The sequence below is a fragment of the Entelurus aequoreus genome, linkage group LG17, assembly GCF_033978785.1.
Source record: "Entelurus aequoreus isolate RoL-2023_Sb linkage group LG17, RoL_Eaeq_v1.1, whole genome shotgun sequence".
Classification (NCBI taxonomy): domain Eukaryota; kingdom Metazoa; phylum Chordata; class Actinopteri; order Syngnathiformes; family Syngnathidae; genus Entelurus; species Entelurus aequoreus.
The window spans coordinates 11,060,087-11,082,586 of NC_084747.1; the positions used below are offsets into that span (position 1 = coordinate 11,060,087).

At 39.1% G+C, this 22,500-nt stretch overlaps 1 protein-coding gene and 1 pseudogene across 3 annotated transcripts in view; both read right to left on the minus strand.

Annotated features, from left to right (window-relative positions):
- The window catches only part of LOC133632351 (protein NipSnap homolog 1-like), a 302,488-nt pseudogene that overhangs the window by 77,734 nt on the left and 202,254 nt on the right, over window positions 1-22,500 (minus strand).
- Window positions 1-22,500, minus strand: part of LOC133632325 (uncharacterized) — a 53,420-nt gene that overhangs the window by 1,848 nt on the left and 29,072 nt on the right. Inside the window, exon 4 of one of the 3 annotated variants that reach the window (XM_062024704.1) lies at window positions 22,181-22,500. This exon is cut by the window's right edge and continues 761 nt beyond it. The exons of 1 other annotated variant lie outside the window; for it this stretch is intronic. The gene's annotated coding sequence lies outside the window, so the exon portion shown is untranslated. Of the gene's footprint in view, window positions 1-22,180 lie in introns of those variants that run through there. One more of the 3 variants, XM_062024706.1, reaches the window with a different exon arrangement.

The following is a 22,500-nucleotide window of genomic DNA, read 5'->3' on the forward strand; positions in this document are numbered from 1 at the left end:
AAAGGATTTAGTAGAGAACAACGACGATAAAGTTCGCAACTTTTGGTCGCTGATAAAAAAAAGCCTTGAAGTAGCGTGACGTCACAGGAGCTAGTATTCCTCACAATTCCCCGTTGTTTACAATGGAGCGAGAGAGATTCGGACCGAGAAAGCGACGATTACCCCATTAATTTGAGCGAGGATGAAAGATTCGTGGATGAGGAACGTTAGAGTGAAGGACTAGAGAGGCTGTTGGAGCCAGTTGGAGCCTATCTATATTATCTATTTATTAATTGTTTGACAATGAAATCAAATAATGTCAAGAATGATGTTAAAGGCCTACTGAAAGCCACTACTAGCGACCACGCAGTCTGATAGTTTATATATCAATGATGAAATCTTAACATTATAACACATGCCAATACGGCCGGGTTAACTTATAAAGTGACATTTTAAATTTGCCGCTAAACTTCCGGTTCGAAACGCCTCTGAGGATGACGTATGCGCGTGACGTAGCCCGGCGAACACGGGTATGCCTTCCACATTGAAGCCAATACGAAAAAGCTCTGTTTTCATTTCATAATTCCACAGTATTCTGGACATCTGTGTTCGTGAATCTGTTGCAATCCTGTTCATTGCATTATGGAGAAGGAAGCTGAGCAAGCAAAGAAGAAAGTTGTCGGTGCGAAATGGACGTATTTTTCGAACGTAGTCAGCAACAACAGTACACAGCCGGCGCTTCTTTGTTTACATTCCCGAAAGATGCAGTCAAGATGGAAGAACTCGGATAACAGAGACTCTAACCAGGAGGACTTTTGACTTCGATACACAGACGCCTGTAGAGAGCCGGGACAACACAGACTCTTACCAGGATTACTTTGATTTGGATGACAAAGACGCAGACGTGCTACTGTGAGTATGCAGCTTTGGCTTCTAAACATTTGATCGCTTGACCGTATGTGCGCAACTTTTTTTTGCGTATGTACGTAACTTTTTTAAAATATATAAGCTTTATGAACCTTGGGTTAGGTGAACGGTCTTTTGGGCTGAGTGATTGTGTGTGTTGATCAGGTGTTTGAATTGTATTGGCGTGTTCTATGGAGCTAGGAGCTAGCATAGGAGCTAGGAGCTAGCATAACACGTACCGTACCGTATGTGCACGTCACGTATGTAACTTTTTAAAAATATATAAGCTTTATGAACCTTGGGTTAGGTAAACGGTCTTTTGGGCTGAGTGATTGTGTGTGTTGATCAGGTGTTTGAATTGTATTGGCGTGTTCTATGGAGCTAGGAGCTAGCAGAGGAGCTAGGAGCTAGCATAACAAACACGCAGGTGTTTTTATGCAGGATTAATTTGTGGCATATTAAATATAAGCCTGGTTGTGTTGTGGCTAATAGAGTATATATATGTCTTGTGTTTATTTACTGTTGTAGTCATTCCCAGCTGAATATCAGGTCACCCCCGCCTCTCACAGCATCTTCCCTATCTGAATAGCTTCCACTCCCCACTAGTCCTTCACTTGCACTTTACTCATCCACAAATCTTTCATCCTCGCTCAAATTAATGGGGAAATTGTCGCTTTCTCGGTCCGAATCTCTCTCACTTCATGCGGCCATCATTGTAAACAATAGGGAACTTTGCGTATATGTTCAACTGACTACGTCACGCTACTTCCGGTAGGGGCAAGCCTTTTTTTTATCAGATACCAAAAGTTGCAATCTTTATCGTCGTTGTTCTATACTAAATCCTTTCAGCAAAAATATGGCAATATCGCGAAATGATCAAGTATGACACATAGAATAGATCCGCTATCCCCGTTTAAATAAAAAAAATTCATTTCAGTAGGCCTTTAATAATTTCCAGCTTGGCGAAGCTTAACAATTGAAGCTAACTTAGCTACGGAGCGGCGGCGGCGGGCGTTGTAGCTTTCGACGACACCCCGGCCGCCATCAGAGTCGGCAAGAAACATATATTTCCCCAAAGTTACGTACGTGACATGCACATAGCGACACGCACGTACGGGCAAGCGATCAAATGTTTGGAAGCCAAAGCTGTACTCACGGTAACGCGTCTGCTATCCTGCTCAAACACAACACAACCTCCTGATTGTGTTGCTGTAGTCCGCCGCTAAGACACCGATCGCACCTACAACTTTCTTCTTTGCGGTCTCCATTGTTCATTAAACAAATTGCAAAAGATTCACCAACACAGATGTCCAGAATACTGTGGAATTGTTCGATGAAGGCAGAGCAGTTTGTATGGTGACACATTGGGTCCGAATACTTCCGTTGCCGTCGTGACGTCACGCGCATACGTCATCATACATAGATGTTTTCAACCGGAAGTTTAGCGGGAAATGTAAAATGTCACTTTATAAGTTAACCCGGCCGTATTGGCATGTGTTGCAATTAGGGTTGGGTATCGAGTATCGATTGGAACCGGGACTAACTTTCCGATTCTCCAGGAATCGTTCAAAAGTTTAAATTTCGATTCCTATTTTCGATACCCAGTCCGCCGACCGGGAAAAAAAAAAAAAAAAGTCAGCCGAACCGGAAGAAGAAGCCGCTGAACACCAACGAAGAAGCGCCCACCGCCGGAAGTGTTAGCATAGCCGAGCGAGTCAGTCAAGCTCAAGCATGGATAGCGGGCGTCGGCGGTCCAAAGTGTGGCTTTACTTTACAAAAAAAAAAGGAAATAACCGCGAAATAACAGAGCTCCATGTCCATCAAGAAAGGAGTGGAGAGAGAGCTGCAGATGTACCAGGACGTCCCACCGATACTTATGTCTGACGACCCTGCTGCATGGTGGTGGTCCGGTGGAACCAACAAAAGACTTATCCTTTGCTGTCAGATCTCGCTTTCTCCTATTTATGCGTTCAAGCTTCTTCCACACCCAGCGAACGTGTATTTTCCACAGCAGGAGACACTATCTGTCCAGAACGCTCACGCATCCTGCCTGAGAAGGCGGATATGGTCATTTTCCTAAACAAGAACTGTCTCTGATTTTATACTGTACCTGCTGCTAATCTGGACTGGGTTTTGCAAGTTGTTTCTTCTTGTTTATTTGCTTTTCTGCACCAGGTTAGCCCATCAGTGGGAGCACGGTAACATTTTTAAGTACCTGCAGCATCATACACTTGTGTGTGTAAATGTGTTTTCATGAGGTTTCCTGCAGCATCATACACTTGTGTGTGTAAATGTGTTTTCATGAGGTTTCCTGCAGCATCATACACTTATGTGTAAAGGTGTTTTCATGAGGTTTCCTGCAGCATCATACACTTATGTGTAAAGGTGTTTTCATGAGGTTTCCTGCAGCATCATACACTTATGTGTGTAAATGTGTTTTCATGAGGTTTCCTGCAGCATCATACACTTATGTGTAAATGTGTTTTCATGAGGTTTCCTGCAGCATCATACACTTGTGTGTGTAAATGTGTTTTCATGAGGTTTCCTGCAGCATCATACACTTGTGTGTAAATGTGTTTTCATGAGGTTTCCTGCAGCATCATACACTTGTGTGTGTAAAGGTGTTTTCATGAGGTTTCCTGCAGCATCATACACTTATGTGTGTAAATGTGTTTTCATGAGGTTTCCTGCAGCATCATACACTTGTGTGTGTAAATGTGTTTTCATGAGGTTTCCTGCAGCATCATACACTTGTGTGTGTAAATGTGTTTTCATGAGGTTTCCTGCAGCATCATACACTTATGTGTAAATGTGTTTTCATGAGGTTTCCTGCAGCATCATACACTTGTGTGTGTAAATGTGTTTTCATGAGGTTTCCTGCAGAATCATACACTTATGTGTGTAAATGTGTTTTCATGAGGTTTCCTGCAGCATCATACACTTGTGTGTAAATGTGTTTTCATGAGGTTTCCTGCAGCATCATACACTTGTGTGTAAATGTGTTTTCATGGTTTCCTGCAGCATCATACACTTGTGTGTGTAAATGTGTTTTCATGAGGTTTCCTGCAGCATCATACACTTGTGTGTGTAAATGTGTTTTCATGAGGTTTCCTGCAGCATCATACACTTGTGTGTAAATGTGTTTTCATGAGGTTTCCTGCAGCATCATACACTTATGTGTGTAAATGTGTTTTCATGAGGTTTCCTGCAGCATCATACACTTGTGTGTGTAAATGTGTTTTCATGAGGTTTCCTGCAGCATCATACACTTGTGTGTGTAAATGTGTTTTGATGAGGTTTCCTGCAGCATCATACACTTGTGTGCGTAAATGTGTTTTCATGAGGTTTCCTGCTGCATCATACACTTGTGTGTGTAAATGTGTTTTCATGAGGTTTCCTGCTGCATCATACACTTGTGTGCGTAAATGTGTTTTCATGAGGTTTTCAAAAATAAAGCTCTCTTGAGGAAAGTGTACCCCTGGGAAAATGTATTCATAATTTATAATATTTATATTCAAGTTCATAGATTTTATATTTATATTCTAGTTGAAATCAGCCTTGTGAGGAATTTATAGTAAAGTTCATAAAAAGTTAATAGAATTTAAATTGATGGAGAATGTCAGACTATTTCATTCAGAAAGACTGTAGGTTAGCTAGCTCATTTAAAATATCCTAAACTTTTTTTTGACCCTGCCTCTCAAAAGAATCGGAATCGAGGATCGTCAGGAATCGGAATCGAAACAAAGAATTGGAATCGGAATCGTTCGAATTCAAACGATACCCAACTCTAGTTGCAATGTTAAGATGTCATCATTGATGTATAAACTATCAAACTGCGTGGTCGCTAGTAGTGGCTTTCACTAGGCCTTTAAGAACTAGGCTGAACCAATGGCACGAATGCTCGACACTCGGGTATGGAACCTTGTCCTCCATGCAGAAAGCTAGTCATTCCTGTGACCTCCATACTCCAGCACTCTTCTTTCGGGACAATTATATTGTTTTTTTTAGACTCTGAGGGGCGGAGCCACATTAAAACACGTGGAAACTTCAACAATCTACTAGATGTATTTTGTTACTTTTCGGTACTTTTCGATACTTTTCTTTTCAACTGGTGAGTAAGTTTTCATTGTAATATGCATCGCTCCTAAGAATATTTTGTTAGTCATTTCTTGGTTTGGTAGCCTTTTAATAGATGAATTATTCCTGTAGGTATTTTGCTTTACACTCTGTACTGGATTCAGTTTTTGGTTTGTGAATAGGAATCAAGTTCCTGTGTATTGATCGGCTGATTGACCCACATGATACAAATGTTGTGATGTTTCCATGAATTCAAGTAGGCTTGTCTCCATACCAAAATGTACTTTCATACTTTTCGATACTTTCCTAAATAAAGGGGACCACAAAAAAATGTCATTATTGTCTTTATTTCAACAAAAAATCTTAGTGTACATGAAACATATGTTTATTATTGTCATTTAGTCCTTAAATAAAATAGTCAACTTGTCTTTTAGTAGTAAGTAAACAAACAAAGACTCCTAATTAGTCTGCTGTGTCATTTATACACCTATTATTTTGCACACATTATGAGGGACAAACTGTAAAAATGGATTATTAATCTACTTGTTCATTTACTGTTAATATCTGCTTATTTTCTGTTTGAACATGTTCTATCTACACTTATGTTCAAATGTAATAATCACTTATTCTTCTCTTCTTTGATACTTGACATTAGTTTTGGATGATACCACACATTTGGGTATGGATCCGATACCAAGTAGTTACAGGATCATACATTGGTCATATTCAAAGTCCTCATGTGCCCAGGGACATATTTACTGACTTTATAAACATAATATGATTTTTTTTTTTTAAAACGTAAAAGGATTTTGTGATGCTAAAAAATATTGATGTAATCATAGTAGTAACGACTCGATACGCTATTGTACTTGGTATCATTACAGTGGATGTCAGGTGTAGATCCACCCATGGTGTTTGTTTACATTGTGACGCCAGTGAGCTACGGTGTGTAGTGAAGCATGTTTAGCTATTCCTAGTCCTCCAGTGATTACTTGTAAGAAACGTACTTTATTTGTCGCCATGGAGACAAGGATTAGTGATTTAGAAGTATGGATGGACATTAGCAGCTAGCTAGCTAGCTAGCCATGTCTTAAAGCACCTCTTCTTGAGGGTGTTTCAGTGTTATAACTTCACCTTTATCTTTACTTTTTACGCCAAAATGCGTCCGTTCTCCCTTTTCTGTCTACACACTGTGTCTGCTTGTAAGTACTCCGTGTGTGTGCGCTGCCGAACATGCTCCTCTGCTCGTAAAACCAGCAATGTCACGCACCGTCATGCCTGTTAAAAATAAAAATATGGCGAACCGGTACTTTTTAAATCAGAGTATAGTATCATTTTTCATTCATTAGTCCCGCAATACTGTAATAGTACTGGTGTACCGTACAACCCTACAGAGTGCCGGTATTTTTTCCCTAATTGGGTCGATCCAGGAGGATTTAAGATTCTGGACAAATGACACGGCTATCGGTTGTTGTTGTTTTTTTACCCCGCTATGTGTCATAAATGTGGCACGTTGTCACATTCACTTCAGGTGTCTTATAAGAAGAGACACGGGTTGGGTCTGATAAACAACTCGGACTAATCACAAATAAGGAAGCAACACCACGCAGAAGTTTGCGACGCAACAATATTTCCTCCTCAAAAGTCCCTCAGAGTCACGCGATTTAATTAGAGTCGTGTCAGTTTAGATGTCATGTGTTTTGAACAGTGATGGAATTACGTTTGGTGGACTTGGACACGGATTGCGGAGAGGTGGCGTCCTCGTTCTGTGAGTGACCGGAACAATAACAGTCATTGCGGCGACTACTCCGACATTGTAACACTAAATAGCCTCTAAAATGTGTCAATAGATACAGTAAAATGTGTACTAAAAGACAATAAGCAAAAATAATGTATGTGTTCGTAGATAATTGCTTGAAACACACCTTTATTGTGGGTTTTGCTAGCAGCTTCCAGTTGTTGTCGATGTCGCTTCTTCTCCTCTCTGGTTCTAGAAAGTTCCTCCTCGTAGGACGCTATCGTTCGTTCAAACAACGCGAATATTTCATCAGCCGCCGCCATTAGTCGCTCCTGTACCAACTCTTTCAACATTTTTGATGTTTTTTGACTTAATAATCCGTGGTCGTGGCTCTTTTTGTCTTTCGCTGTCGTCGAAACATGCCAACTTCCGCCCTTTTTCTTCTTCGACGGAGTTATTACTGCAGCTATAGCATTCGTGGCGTCGCAATGCTGCCACCCGACGGCTGTGTTGAAAACTGCTCGAGATGTCAAAGCATGCTCAGAACATGTTTTGATGATAATCGAGAATTAGTATTATTATTGGATCATAATTATCGAGAATTAGTATTATTTGATGCTAATAATCAACAATTAGTATTATTATTGAATGATAATAATCGATAATATTATTATTGAATGATAATAATCGATAATTAATATTATTATTGGATGATAATCGAGAATTAGTATTATTATTGTATAATAATCGAGATTTAGTATTATTGGATGATAATAATCGAGAATTAGTATTATTACTGGATGATATTAATCGAGAATTAGTATTATCATTGCATGATAATCGAGAATTAGTATTATTGGATAATAATCGAGATTTAGTATTATTGGATGATGATAATCGAGAATTAGTATTATTATTGGATGATAATAATCGAGAATTAGTATTATTGGATGACAATAATCGAGCATTAGTACTATTATTGGATCATAATAATCGAGAATTAGTATTATTATTGGATGATAATAATCGAGAATTAGTATTATTAGTTGATAATAATCAAGAATTAGTATTATTATTGGATGATAATAATTGAGAATTAGTATTATTGTTGGATGATAATCGAGAATTAGTATTATTGGATGATAATAATCGACAATTAGTATTATTATTGGATGATAATAATCGACAATTAGTATTATTAGATGATAATAATCAAGAATTAGTATTATTGGATGATAATCGAGAATTAGTATTATTAGTTGATAATAATCAAGAATTATTATTGGATGATAAAAATAGAGAATTAGTATTATTGTATGATAATCGAGAATTAGTATTATTGGATGATAATAATCGAGAATTAGTATTATTGGATGATAATAATCGATAATAAGTATTATTGGATTATAATCGAGATTTAGTATTATTGGATGATAATAATCAAGAATTAGTAGTATTATTGGATGATTATAATCGAGATTTAGTATTATTGGATGATAATAATCAAGAATTAGTAGTATTATTGGATGATTATAATCGAGATTTAGTATTATTGGATGATAATAATCGAGAATTAGTATTATTATTGGATGATAATAATCGAGAATTAGTATTATTAGATGATAATCAAGAATTAGTATTATTGGACCAAAATAATCGAGAATTATTAGTATTATTATTGGATCATAATAATCGAGAATTTGTATTATTTGATCATAATAATAGAGAATTATTAGTATTATTATTGGATGATAATAATGGAGAGTTAGTATTATTATTGGAGGACAATAATGGAGAATTAGTATTATTATTGGATGATAATAATGGAGATTTAGTATTATTGGATGATAATAATCGAGAATTAGTATTATTACTGGATGATATTAATCGAGAATTAGTATTATCATTGCATGATAATCGAGAATTAGTATTATTGGATGATAATAATCGAGAATTAGTACTATTATTGGATCATAATAATCGAGAATTAGTATTATTGGATGATAATAATCGAGAATTAGTATTATTAGTTGATAATAATCAAGAATTAGTATTATTATTGGATGATAATAATTGAGAATTATTATTATTGGATGATAATAATCGAGAATTAGTATTATTATTGGATGATAATAATCGAGAATTAGTATTATTATTGGATCATAATAATCGAGAATTAGTATTATTATTGGATGATAATAATCGAGAATTAGTATTATTATTGGATCATAATAATCGAGAATTAGTATTATTATTGGATGATAATAATCGAGAATTAGTATTATAATTGGATCATAATAATCGAGAATTAGTATTATTAGATGATAATAATCAAGAATTAGTATTATTGGATGATAATCGAGAATTAGTATTATTAGTTGATAATAATCAAGAATTAGTATTATTATTGGATGATAATAATAGAGAATTAGTATTATTATTGTATGATAATCGAGAATTAGTATTATTGGATGATAATAATCGAGAATTAGTATTATTGGATGATAATCGAGAATTGGTATTATTGTATGATAATAATCGAGAATTAGTATTATTGGATGATAATCCAGAATAAGTATTATTATTGGATTATAATCGAGAATTAGTATTATTGGATGATAATAATCGAGAATTAGTATTATTATTGGATGATTATAATCGAGATTTAGTATTATTGGATGATAATCGAGAATTGGTATTATTATTGGATGATAATCGAGAATTAGTATTATTAGATGATAATAATCAAGAATTAGTAATATTGGACCATAATAATCGAGAATTATTAGTATTATTATTGGATCATAATAATTGAGAATTAGTATTATTATTGGATCATAATAATCGAGAATTATTAGTATTATTGGATGATAATAATGGAGAGTTAGTATTATTATTGGAGGACAATAATGGAGAATTAGTATTATTATTGGATGATAATAATGGAGAATTAGTATTATTATTGGGTGATAATAATGGAGAATTAGTATTATTATTGGATGATAATAATGGAGAATTAGTATTATTATTGGATGATAATAATGGAGAATTAGTATTATTATTGGATGATAATAATGGAGAATTAGTATGATCCATCAGATTACAGTATCTGTAAAGTATTATTTCATGTTTTGTTTGTGCAGGGCGTATGCCGTCTTGTCATGCGTGTATAAATAATAAAGTGTGACTCACTCGATGGACAGTCATGCGTTTGGTCCAGCTGGCCGGGGACGGTTTTTTCCCCCACCCGGTTTATTTGGCTAAGCACTTCATTTATGTCTAAGTAGCTTGACTTCAAATTCCACATTTCGCAGCTTTCGAGTCACTCTCCCAACCAAATCCTGGCGACGTTACGAGCTGTATGATTTAGAAAAAAGGTAGTTCCAACCAAAATGAGTTCAGCAAGCCACTGATGGTGAAATGGATTCAAGCCTCGCATGCTAAAGGACGTGGAATCGATCCTCGTCAACGTCAGTTCCAGAATGTGCTTGATGAAGTAAGGCGTGGTTTTTATTTTTTTAACCAGCCCCAACAATCAAGAGCTGGATAATGGAGAATGTGTCAAGAAGCAAAAATACCATATAAGTATATTCCTTTTCCCAAAGTATTTATCCATTTTCTTCCACTTATCCGAGGTCGGCCTAAGCGGAGAAGCCCAGACTTCCCTCTCCCCAGCCACTTGGTCCAGCTCCTCCCGGGGGATCCCGAGGCGTTCCCAGGCCAGCTGGGAGACATAGTCTTCCCAACGGTTCCTGGGTCTTCCCCGTGCCCTCCTGCCGGTTGGACATGCCCTAAACACCTCCCTAGGGAGGCGTTCGGGTGGCATCCTGACCAGATGCCCAAACCACCTCATCTGGCTCCTCTCCATGTGGAGGAGCAGCGGCTTTACTTTGAGCTCCTCCCGGATGGCAGAGCTTCTCACCCTATCTCTAAGGGAGAGACCCGCCACCCGGCGGAGGAAACTCATTTGTACCCGTGATCTTGTCCTTTCGGTCATAACCCAAAGCTCATGACCATAGGTGAGGATAGGAACGTAGATCGACCAGTAAATTGAGAGCTTTGCCTTCCGGCTTAGCTCCTTCTTCCCCACAACAGATCGATACAGCGTCCGCATTACTGAAGACGCCGCACCGATCCGCCTGTCGATCTCACCATCCACTCTTCCCTCACTCGTGAACAAGACTCCGAGGTACTTGAACTCCTCCACTTGGGGCAGGGTCTCCTCCCCAACCCGGAGATGGCACTCCACCCTTTTCCGGGCGAGAACCATGGACTCGGACTTGGAGGTGCTGATTGTCATCCCAGTCGCTTCACACTCGGCTGTGAACCGATCCAGTGAGAGCTGAAGATCCTGGCCAGTTGAAGCCATCAGGACCACATCCTCTGCAAAAAGCAGAGACCTAATCCGGCAGCCACCAAACCGGATCCCCTCAACGCCTTGACTGCGCCTAGAAATTCTGTCTATAAAAGTTCTGAACAGAATCGGTGACAAAGGGCAGCCTTGGCGGAGTCCAACCCTCACTGGAAACGTGTCCGACTTACTGCCGGCAATGCGGACCAAGCTCTGAGCGGTCTGCCACAATCCTTTTCCCAAAGTAACATGGAAAAAATGACAACGTGTCCCGTCGGGGAAACGCACAGCAACTTGTGTTACTTTAGTAGCAACATTTGGTCACATTTTTTTTATGGTGCTTCACTCATTTCCAACAGCCAGACTCACGAGTCACACATCAAGAGGTTGATCAAATCAGCAGGCGGTTGAAGCGCGATGCTTTACGCCAGTTTTTTCGACCTTTTTTTGCGTTGAAAAAATGCGGAGGCACACCACCAGCAGACATCATTAAAAAACGAAACTCAGTTGACAGTAAAAAGTCGTTGTCGCAATTGTTGGGTATGACTTCAAAGCATAACCAAGCATGCATCACTATAGCTCTTGTCTCAAAGTAGGTGTACTGTCACCACCTGTCACATCACACCCTGACTTATTTGGACTTTTCTGCTGTTTTCCTGTGTGTAGTGTTTTACTTCTTGTCTGGCGCTCCTATTTTGCTGGCTTTTTCTCTTTTTTTGGTATTTTCCTGTAGCAGTTTCATGTCTTCCTTTGAGCGATATTTCCCGCACCTACTTTGTTTTAGCCATCAAGACTATAATCAGTTGTTTTTATCCTTGTTTGTGGGGACATTGTTGATTGTCATGTCATGTTCGGATGTACTTTGTCTTTGCTCCACAGTAAGTCTTTGCTGTCGTCCAGCATTCTGTTTTTGTTGACTTTGTAGCCAGTTCAGTTTTAGTTTTGTTCTGCATAGCCTTCCCTAACTTTCCTTTTGTTTATTTTTGGCTTAAGCATCAGACACCTTTTTACCGGCACACTGCCTCACGCCGTTTCCGACATCTACAAAGCAATTAGCTACCTGCTGCCACCTACTGATATGGAAGAGTATTACACGGTTACTCTGCCGAGCTCTAGACAGCACCGACACTCAACAACAACACATCATTTGCAGACTATAATTACTGCTTTGCAAACAATATATTTAACCCAAATAGGTGAAATTAGGAAGTGAATAGGTGCGAGGTGATCGTGAAAAACTAAAAAGAACTTATATGTAGTTTTACGGAGGAAGAAGTTCAACATTTTTGTTTGTTTCTGACGAGACATCATTTTTGTTTAGCAAGTACAACTTTTGTTGTAGCTAAGTAGTACAGAATGAACATTGTCCTTCAGGATATCCAGATTTTTCTTCATTGTTTATCAATCATTTACACATTTTCTTTGAGGAAGATGATCATTTTAGGTCATCTGACTCACCTCGAAAACGTGTGACTCTTTGGGCCAACGGACTAGTTTGTTCCATGCAACGGCCACTCGAGACCGGGGCACATTTTTGGGGTTGGATTTAGTTAGGGTTGACGCAAACCCTCCAAAAGAAGGCATAGAGAGAACGAGGTCACTTGATTAGGATAACGGTCCGATTCGATATCCCCCCCCCATGTGACCTGTATTGGATTTTGTCATGTAAAAAAGAGTAACATAATTCGATATTTTAGCCTCCGATATGTGTATACCACGACTCTTTGGTATGTGGATATAAAAAAAGATACACAGTCTGAGCGACGGGGTCGTGTTCATCGGAAAGAAGCGATGAACGGTCCTAACTCTTCAAAATAGGCGAAAATGACGTTTTCAACTCAATGTTTGGAACGTGTATAGATGAGAAGGTGTTCACCTGTAGAAGTCGCACCATTTATCTATGCACTATGTATCAAACTTAGATGCAGTGAAGTTGTTCAAGTGCGTAAATGGTAATAGACAAGGATATGAATGACTTTGCAAATCTTTTAACTTATATTCAATTGAATAGACTGCAAAGACAAGAGTATTTTAACGTTCGAACTGGAAAACTTTGTTATTCTTTGCAAATATTAGCTCATTTGGGATTTGATGCCTGCAACTTGTTTCAAAAAAGCTGGCACAAGTGGAAAAAAAGACTGAGAAAGTTGAGGAATGCTCATCAAAGACTTTATTTGGAACATTCCACAGGTTGAACAGGCTAATTGGGATCAGGTGGGTGGCATGATTGGGTATTATAAAGCAGCTTCCAGTCATCACAAACAAGGACGGGGGGCGAGGGTCACCACTTTGTCAACAAATGCCTGAGCAAATTGTTTTAAGAACAACATTTCTCAACCAGCTATTGCAAGGAATTCAGGGATTTCACCATCTACGCTCGTATTATCATCAAAGGGTTCAGAGAATGTGGAGAGGAAGGATCCAATGCACGTAAGCATCAGCTAGCCCGTGACCTTCCATCCGTCAGGCTGTACTGCATCAACCAGCGACATCAGTGTGTAAAGGATATCACCACATGGGCTCAGGAGAGATTCAGACAACCACTGTCAGTAACTACAGTTGGTCGCTACATCTGCAAGTGCAAGTTAAACTCTACTATGCAACAAGAGGGAATTGACGTTTGAGAGAGACGCTTCGCTGGGCCCGAGCTCATCTAAGATGGACTGATGCAAAGCGGAAAAGTCTTCTGTGGTCTGACGAGTCCACATTTCAAATTGTTTTTGGAAACTGTGGACGTCGTGTCCTCCGGACCAAAGAGGAAAAGAACCATCTGTTCTAGGAGCAAAGTGTAAAAGGCAGCATGTGTGATGGTATGGGGGTGTATTAGTGGCCAAGACATGGGTAACTTACACATCTGTGAAGGCACCATTAATGTCTGAAAGGTGCATACAGGTTTTTAAGCAACATATGTTGTTATCATGGACGCCCCTGCTTATTTCAGCGAGACAATGGCCAAGCCACGTGGCTTCATAGTAAAAGAGTGCGGGTACTAGACTGGCCTGCCTGTAGTCCAGACATTGAAAATGTGTGAAGGCTAAAATATGAGAAGGGAGACTGTTGAACAACTTAAGCTGTACATCAAGCAAGAATGGGAAATAATTCCACTTCAAAAATGTGTCTCCTCACTTCCCAAACCTTTACTGAGTGTTGTTAAAAGGAAAGGCCATGTAACACACGGTAAAATGTCCCTCTGACTACCTTTTTTGCAATGTGTTGCTGCCATTAAACCCCAAGTTAATGATTATTTGCAAAAAATAAAGTTTCTCAATTTGAGCGTTAAGTACCGTAATTTCCGGACCTATAAGCCGCTACTTTTCCCCCTCGTTCTGGTCCTGCGGCTTATACAAGGGTGCGGCTTATATACGGCCTGTTCTTCTCCGACGCCGACGAAGACGATTCCGGTGGTTTTAGTACGCAGGAGGAAGACGATGACACAATGATTAAAGACTGACTTTTCATATACCGGTAGCCTGGTTATTTTGATAACGTACAGGCGAGCACTATTGTATTACTTTGCAGCGTTGTATTATTTGTACTCTGCACGAATGCTGTTCGCCATGTCAAAGATGTGAAAGTTTGATTGAATGATTGAAAGATTTATTGTTAATAAATGGGACGCTTTGCGTTCCCAGTCATCTCTGTCCCGACAATCCCCTCCGTGGTAGCAGGAACCCCTATATACTACGCTAATTACACATCAAAACCCTGCGGCTTATAGTCGGGTGCGGCTTATATATGGAGCAATCTGTATTTTCCCCTAAATTTAGCTGGTGCGGCTTATAGCCAGGTGCGGCTTATAGTCGGGTGCGGCTTATATATATGGAGCAATCTGTATTTTCCCCTAAATTTAGCTGGTGCGGCTTATAGTCAGGTGCGGCTTATAGTCCGGAAATTACGGTATATTGTCTTTGCAGTCTATTCAATTGAATATAAGTTGAAATGGATTTGCAAATCATTGTATTCTCTTTTTATTTACACAAAGTGACAACTTCACTGCTTTTGGCTTTTGTAAAGTAGCACTGGCGTTTATTTGTGCTACGTTTGTGCCGTTACAGTTTTTAAGTGAATACATGTGACGTCATCCAGACCTTGTAAACAAACATTTTCCCCAACTTGTCCCATTCCTTTGCACTGCCAACATTTATTGTCTGTTATAGTTTTGTCATTGTTAGTGTTATTAACATGTTATTATTCATCTCCCCCAACTTGTCCCATGTTGTGATTATTTATGTTCTTCTTGATTATCACCACATGATTTCCTAACTATTAATAGTTGGACAAATATTGTTTGCAGCACAAAAATGTCGGGGGGAGATTTTGACATGGTAGGGGGCTTGGGGGCGGGTCATATGAATAATAACACGTTAATAACATAAAAACAATAATCGAACAAAAAAAAAATTGAAACAAAAATAGCACTAACTTTTGGGACATGTTTAGGGAAATTTTGACAAGATGGGGCACTCGTTATGAATAATAAAATGTTAACATAAAAACTATGATAGATAAGAATTTTGCAGCACAAAGTAATAACATGTTAAAAACACATTAATAACAAATACTATAATAGACAAAAAATTGTAGCACAAACATTTAGGGAGATTTTGACGAGGTGGGGGACTGGTTATGAATGATAAAATGTTAACATTAAAACTATAATAGACTAACAATGTGTGCATCACTGACTATTAACACGTTAATAACATAAAAACTATAATAGACAAAAAAAATTGTAGCACAAACGTTTAGGGAGATTTTAACAAGGCGGGGGACTGGTTATGAATAATAAAATGTTAACATTAAAACTATAATAGACTAACAATATTTGTATCGCAGACTAATAACACATTAATAACATAAAAAGTATAATAGACTAACAATTTTTTTTTATCACAGACTATTAACAAGTGGTGTTGGGGTGGAAGGGAGAGGTACTACCTTTAAGGATGATACGGTCGCAGCTGGATTACTGGTGCCGGTTGCACTAGTGCTGGTTGAATCCTTACTGGACCTCACCAACACCCAGCTCTTGTCTATGGCTCCAAGTAGCAGAATTTCTGCGGCCACACCACGGTAAACTGCTTCGACCGGCAGGCTAAACTAGCCAAGGGTCGCCAGGGGGTCGTTGGCCCCCCGGTAAGAGCTTGGAGAGGAGATAGGCACCACCAAGCTTATTTGCCTAATGAAATGTCATGATGGAAAAACAGTCAAGTGGAGATCGGTCGAGGCCTGGAAAAACAACGACCGCGCTACCCACTGCCTTGCCCCGGGGTGGGGGTGACAAGTTTACTACTGGGACAAGATCAACATCAACATCAACACCCAGCCTCTCAAAAAATGACACCATTATTGGAACATGGAATGTCCGCACACTGTATGCCTGTGGGAAAGTGAAGGAACTGACCCATGAACTAGACAGATACAGATGGGACATCCTTGGTTTGGCTGAGGTCAGGTGGACTAGCTGTGGTGAGACTACCACAGAAGAAGGCCACAAGCTATGGTATAGCGGAGAGGACTGTAGACATCAACATGGAGTTGGTTTTATTGTCAACAAAAGCAAAATAAACTCAGTCATCAACTGCACACCTATATCCAGCAGGCTCATCAGGATCCGAATCGCTGCGCGGCCCATGAATTTAACCATTATTCAAGTGTATGCCCCAACGACAGATTATGATGATGAAGCAGTTGGAACCTTCTATGAGGAGCTAGAGAAAACCATAAAGAAAACTCCCAAGAAGGACTTTCTAGTCATCCAAGGAGACTGGAATGCCAAAATAAGTACCGATGCATATGACCACTGGGGAGGAACAGCGGGGCGGTTTGGGCTAGGTGAAACGAACGACAGAGGACTGCGACTTCTGGACTTTGCTAAAAGCCATAAGCTCACTGTAGCCAATACGCTGTTTCCACATAAAACCCTCTCGGAGAACAACGTGGCATGCACCGAACGGAAAGATACATAACCAAATCGACTACATACTCACGCCACTAAGGTTCAAGTCAAGCATCAACAAAGCCCGAACCAGAACATTTCCTGGTGCGGACATTGGTAGTGACCACGATATGGTACTAATGACGCTTAAACTTAGACTGAAGACTCCAAAAAAACACACTAACCCACGCATCAGATTTAGTCTAGACAAACTTAAAGACCCACAAGTTGCAGGAATATTTGAGGCAAACATAGGAGGGACATTTGCAACACTTAACTTAGTACAAGACATAGACTCACTGACAGAAAACATGGAGAAAGCAATCATAGAATCAGCAACTGAAGTACTAGGGAAGGACAGGAAGAAAAACAAACCATGGATCACTGATGACATCCTAGACCAGGGGTCACCAACGCGGTGCCCGCGGGCACCAGGTAGCCCGTTAGGACCAGATGAGTAGCCCGCTGGCCTGTTCTAAAAACAGCTCAAATAGCAGCACTTACCAGTGAGCTGCCTCTATTTTTTAAATTGTATTTATTTACTAGCAAGCTGGTCTCGCTTTGCCCGACATTTTTAATTCTAAGAGAGACAAAACTCAAATAGAATTTGAAAATCCAAGGAAATATTTTAAAGACTTGGTCTTCACTTGTTTAAATAAATTCATTAATTTTTTTACTTTGCTTCTTATAACTTTCAGAAAGACAATTTTAGAGAAAAAATACAACCTTAAAAATTATTTTAGGATTTTTAAACACATATACCTTTTTACCTTTTAAATTCCTTCCTCTTCTTTCCTGACAATTTAAATCAATGTTCAAGTAAATTTATTTTTTTTATTGTAAAGAATAATAAATACATTTTAATTTAATTTTTCATTTTAGCTTCTGTTTTTTCGACGAAGAATATTTGTGAAATATTTCTTCAAACTTATGATTAAAATTAAAAAAAAAAATTCTGGCTAGAAAATCTGTAGAATCAAATTTAAATCTTATTTCAAAGTCTTTTGAATTTCTTTAAAAAATTTTGTTCTGGAATATCTAGAAGAAATAATGATTTGTCTTTGTTAGAAATATAGCTTGGTCCAATTTGTTATATATTCTAACAAAGTGTAGATTGGATTTTAACCTATTTAAAACATGTCATCAAAATTCTCAAATTAATCTTAATCAGGAAAAATGACTAATGATGTTCCCTAAATTCTTTTTTTAATTTTTTCAAAAAGATTCGAATTAGCTAGTTTTTTTCGGTTTAATTTTGAGTTTTAAAGAGTCGAAATTGAAGATAAACTATGTTTCAAAATTGAATTGTCATTTTTTTCGTGCTTTCTCCTCTTTTAAACCGTTCAATTAAGTGTAAATATCATTAATTATTAATAATAACATAGAGTTAAAGGTAAATTGAGCAAATTGGCTATTTCTGGCAATTTATCTAAGTGTGTATCAAACTGGTAGCCCTTCGCATTAATCAGTACCCAAGAAGTAGCTCTTGGTTTCAAAAAGGTTGGTGACCCCTGTCCTAGACCAATGTGACCTCAGAAGGGCCCTCAAAAAGACAAAGAAGGATGACCCAGAGGCAGCTAAGCAGCATACCTCTGTGAACAGAAACATCAGGAAGAGGATGAGGGAAGCAAAAGAAAAGTGGATCACAGAACAATGTGAAAGCATAGATGCAGGGATACGGCAGGGCAGCAGTAAAGCAGCCTACGCAACGCTGAAGAAACTGACAAGGACACAACAACCTATAGCCACAGTAATAGAAGACAAGCATGGATCTCTACTAACAGAGAAAGCAGAAATAACCCAACGGTGGACAGAGTATTGCCAGGAACTATACAATATCACCAGACCCCACCATATTAACCAATGCCATGAAGCCCAGTGGCGAATGCGAGGATGCACCAATACTGCAAGCTGAAGTAGAAGAGGCAGTAAAGAGCCTAAAAATCGGCAAATCACCAGGCATCGATAACGTCCCAGCAGAGCTTTGGAAGCATGGGGGGCGAAGCATTATAATAGCACTGACATACATCTGCCAAAAGATTTGGGAAACCAAGCAGTGGCCCCCAAAATGGACCCAATCTCTGATTATCCCTCTCCCTAAGAAAGGGAATTCAAGGCAGTGCCAAAATTACAGAACCATCAGCCTCATCTGTCATGCTAGCAAAGTAATGCTGCGGATAATCCTGAACAGACTGAGGAACAAGGCAGAGGAATTACTTTCCGAGGAACAGGCTGGATTCAGACCAAAACGGAGCACCACCGAACAGATCTTCAACGTCAGACTACTGATTGAGAAGCACCTTCAGCACCATCACAACTTATACCACAACTTCATTGACTTTAAAAAAGCCTTTGACCGTGTCTGGCATGAAGGACTATGGCAGGTTCTCAGAAATTACAACTTCGACAATAATCTCATTCAGGTCATTCAAGCACTTTATACAGACTCAAGCAGTGCAGTTCTCATCAGCAACAGCATAGGAGAACCTTTTAAAACATCTATTGGTGTCCGCCAAGGCTGTCTCCTCTCCTCTGTCCTATTTAATGTCTTACTGGAGAACATCATGGAAAAAGCACTCCAAGAATTCCACACATCCGTTACCATCGGAGGAAGACCCGTCTCCAACCTTCGCTTCGCGGATGACATTGACCTTATGGGAAAAAGTGAGGCGGAACTCTAGGAACTGACCACCAGACTGGAGGAGGCTGCGAGAGCTTATGGAATGGAGATAAGTGCAGAGAAGAGCAAGATCCTGGTCAACAGTCACAATCACTTACCACCACCGAACATCACATTGAATGGACAAACCCTGGAGGAAGTAAAGGACTTTAAGTACCTCGGGTCCTTTGTGAGTGAAGATGGCAGCTCCACAAAAGAGATCAGAGCAAGAATCGGCATAGCAACATCAGCCATGACAAGACTGACCAGTATCTGGAAAAGCAATACCATCAGCTTCCAGGTGAAGGTCAGACTCTACAAGTCACTTGTTCTTTCCACCCTACTCTATGGTTGTGAGAGAGCTGGACGCTCACAGCGGACACTGAGCGCAGGATACAGTCCTTTGAAAGCAAGTCTTACAGAAGAATGCTACATATATCATACAGTGAACAACGGACAAATGATTATGTTCGACATTTAGTTACCACCCATGCTGGCGAACAGGAACCTCTACTCTCAACAGTTAAAGGCCTACTGAAATGAATTTTTTTTATTTAAACGGGGATAGCAGATCTATTCTATGTGTCATACTTGATCATTTCGCGATATTGCCATATTTTTGCTGAAATGATTTAGTATAGAACAACGACGATAAAGATTGCAACTTTTGGTATCTGATAAAAAAAAGACTTGCCCCGTGACGTAGTCAGTTGAACATATACGCAAAAGTTCCCTATTGTTTACAATGATGGCCGCATGAAGTGAGAGAGATTCGGACCGAGAAAGCGACAATTTCCCCATTAATTTGAGCGAGGATGAAAGATTGTGGATGAGTAAAGTGCAAGTGAAGGACTAGTGGGGAGTTGAAGCTATTCAGATAGGGAAGATGCTGTGAGAGCCGGGGGTGACCTGATATTCAGCTGGGAATGACTACAACAGTAAATAAACACAAGACATATATATACTCTATTAGCCACAACACAACCAGGCTTATATTTAATATGCCACAAATTAATCCTGCATAAAAACACCTGCGTGTTTGTTACGCTAGCTCCTAGCTCCTCTGCTAGCTCCATAGAACACGCCAATACAATTCAAACACCTGATCAACACACACAATCACTCAGCCCAAATGACCGTTCACCTAACCCAAGGTTCATAAAGCTTATATATTTTTAAAAGTTACGTACATACGCAAAAAAAAGTTGCGCACATACGGTCAAGCGATCAAATGTTTAGAAGCCAAAGCTGCATACTCACAGTAGCACGTCTGCGTCTTTGTCATCCAAATCAAAGTAATCCTGGTAAGAGTCTGTGTTGTCCCAGTTCTCTACAGGCGTCTGTGTATCCAAGTCAAAAGTCCTCCTGGTTAGAGTCTCTGTTATCCGAGTTCTTCCATCTTGACTGCATCTTCCGGGAATGTAAACAAAGAAGCGCCGGCTGTGTACTGTTGTTGCTGACTACGTTCGAAAAATACGTCCATTTCGCACCGACAACTTTCTTCTTTGCTTGCTCAGCTTCCTTCTCCATAATGCAATGAACATGATTGCAACAGATTCACGAACACAGATGTCCAGAATACTGTGGAATTATGAAATGAAAACAGAGCTTTTTCGTATTGGCTTCAATGTGGAATGGCATACCCGTGTTCGCCGGTCTACGTCACGCGCATACGTCATCCTCAGAGGCGTTTCGAACCGGAAGTTTAGCGGCAAATTTAAAATGTCAATTTATAAGTTAACCCGGCCGTATTGGCATGTGTTATAATGTTAAGATTTCATCATTGATATATAAACTATCAGACTGCGTGGTCGGTAGTAGTGGCTTTCAGTAGGCCTTTAAACGTCGCAAGCTGACCTGGTTTGGGCATGTCACAAGGCACACCTCCCTGTCAAAGACCATCCTGCAGGGAACAGTAGAGGGGAAGCGGAGACGAGGCAGGCAGAGAAAGGCCTGGATGGACAACATCAAAGAATGGACTGGCTGCAGCTTCCAAACCCTGCTACGAACAGCAGAAGATCGTGAGCGCTGGAGATCCCTGACTGCCCAAGCATCCACCATGACACCCCTACGGCCTCCTAGGCCATGGGATGAGTGAGTGAGTGAGTGATTAACACATTAATAACAAAAAGTATAATAGACAAAAAAATTGTAGCACAAACGTTTAGGGAGATTTTTAACAAGGCGGGGGACTGGTTATGAATAATAAAATGTTAACATAAAAACTACAATAGACTAACAATGTGTGCATCACAGACAAAAAAAATTGTAGCACATGGTTATGAATAATAAAATGTTAATACATTAAAACTATAATAGACTAAAAATGTTTGAATCACAAACTAATTCGTTAATAACATAAAAACTATAATAGACGAACCATTTTTGCATCACAGACTATTAACACGTTTATAACACAAAATCTATAATCGACAGAAAAAAATTGTAGCACAAATGTTTAGGGAGGTTTGGACAAGGTGGGGGACTGTTTATGAATAATAAAATGTTAATAACATTCAAACTATAATAGACTAACAATATTTGTATCGCAGACTATTAACACGTTAATAACACATTAGTAAGAAAAACTATAATAGACAAAAAAATTTGTAGCACAAACGTTTAGGGAGATTTTGACAAGGTGGGGGACTCGTTATGAATAATAAAATGTTAATATTAACATTTTAATAGACTAACAATTTTATTTTATCGCAGACTAATAACACATTAATAACAAAAACTATAATAGACTAACAATTTTTGCATCACAGACTTAACACAACAAAAAAATTTTTTTTTTAAATTGCAGCACAAACGTTGAGGAGATTTAGGGGGGACTGGTTATGAATAAT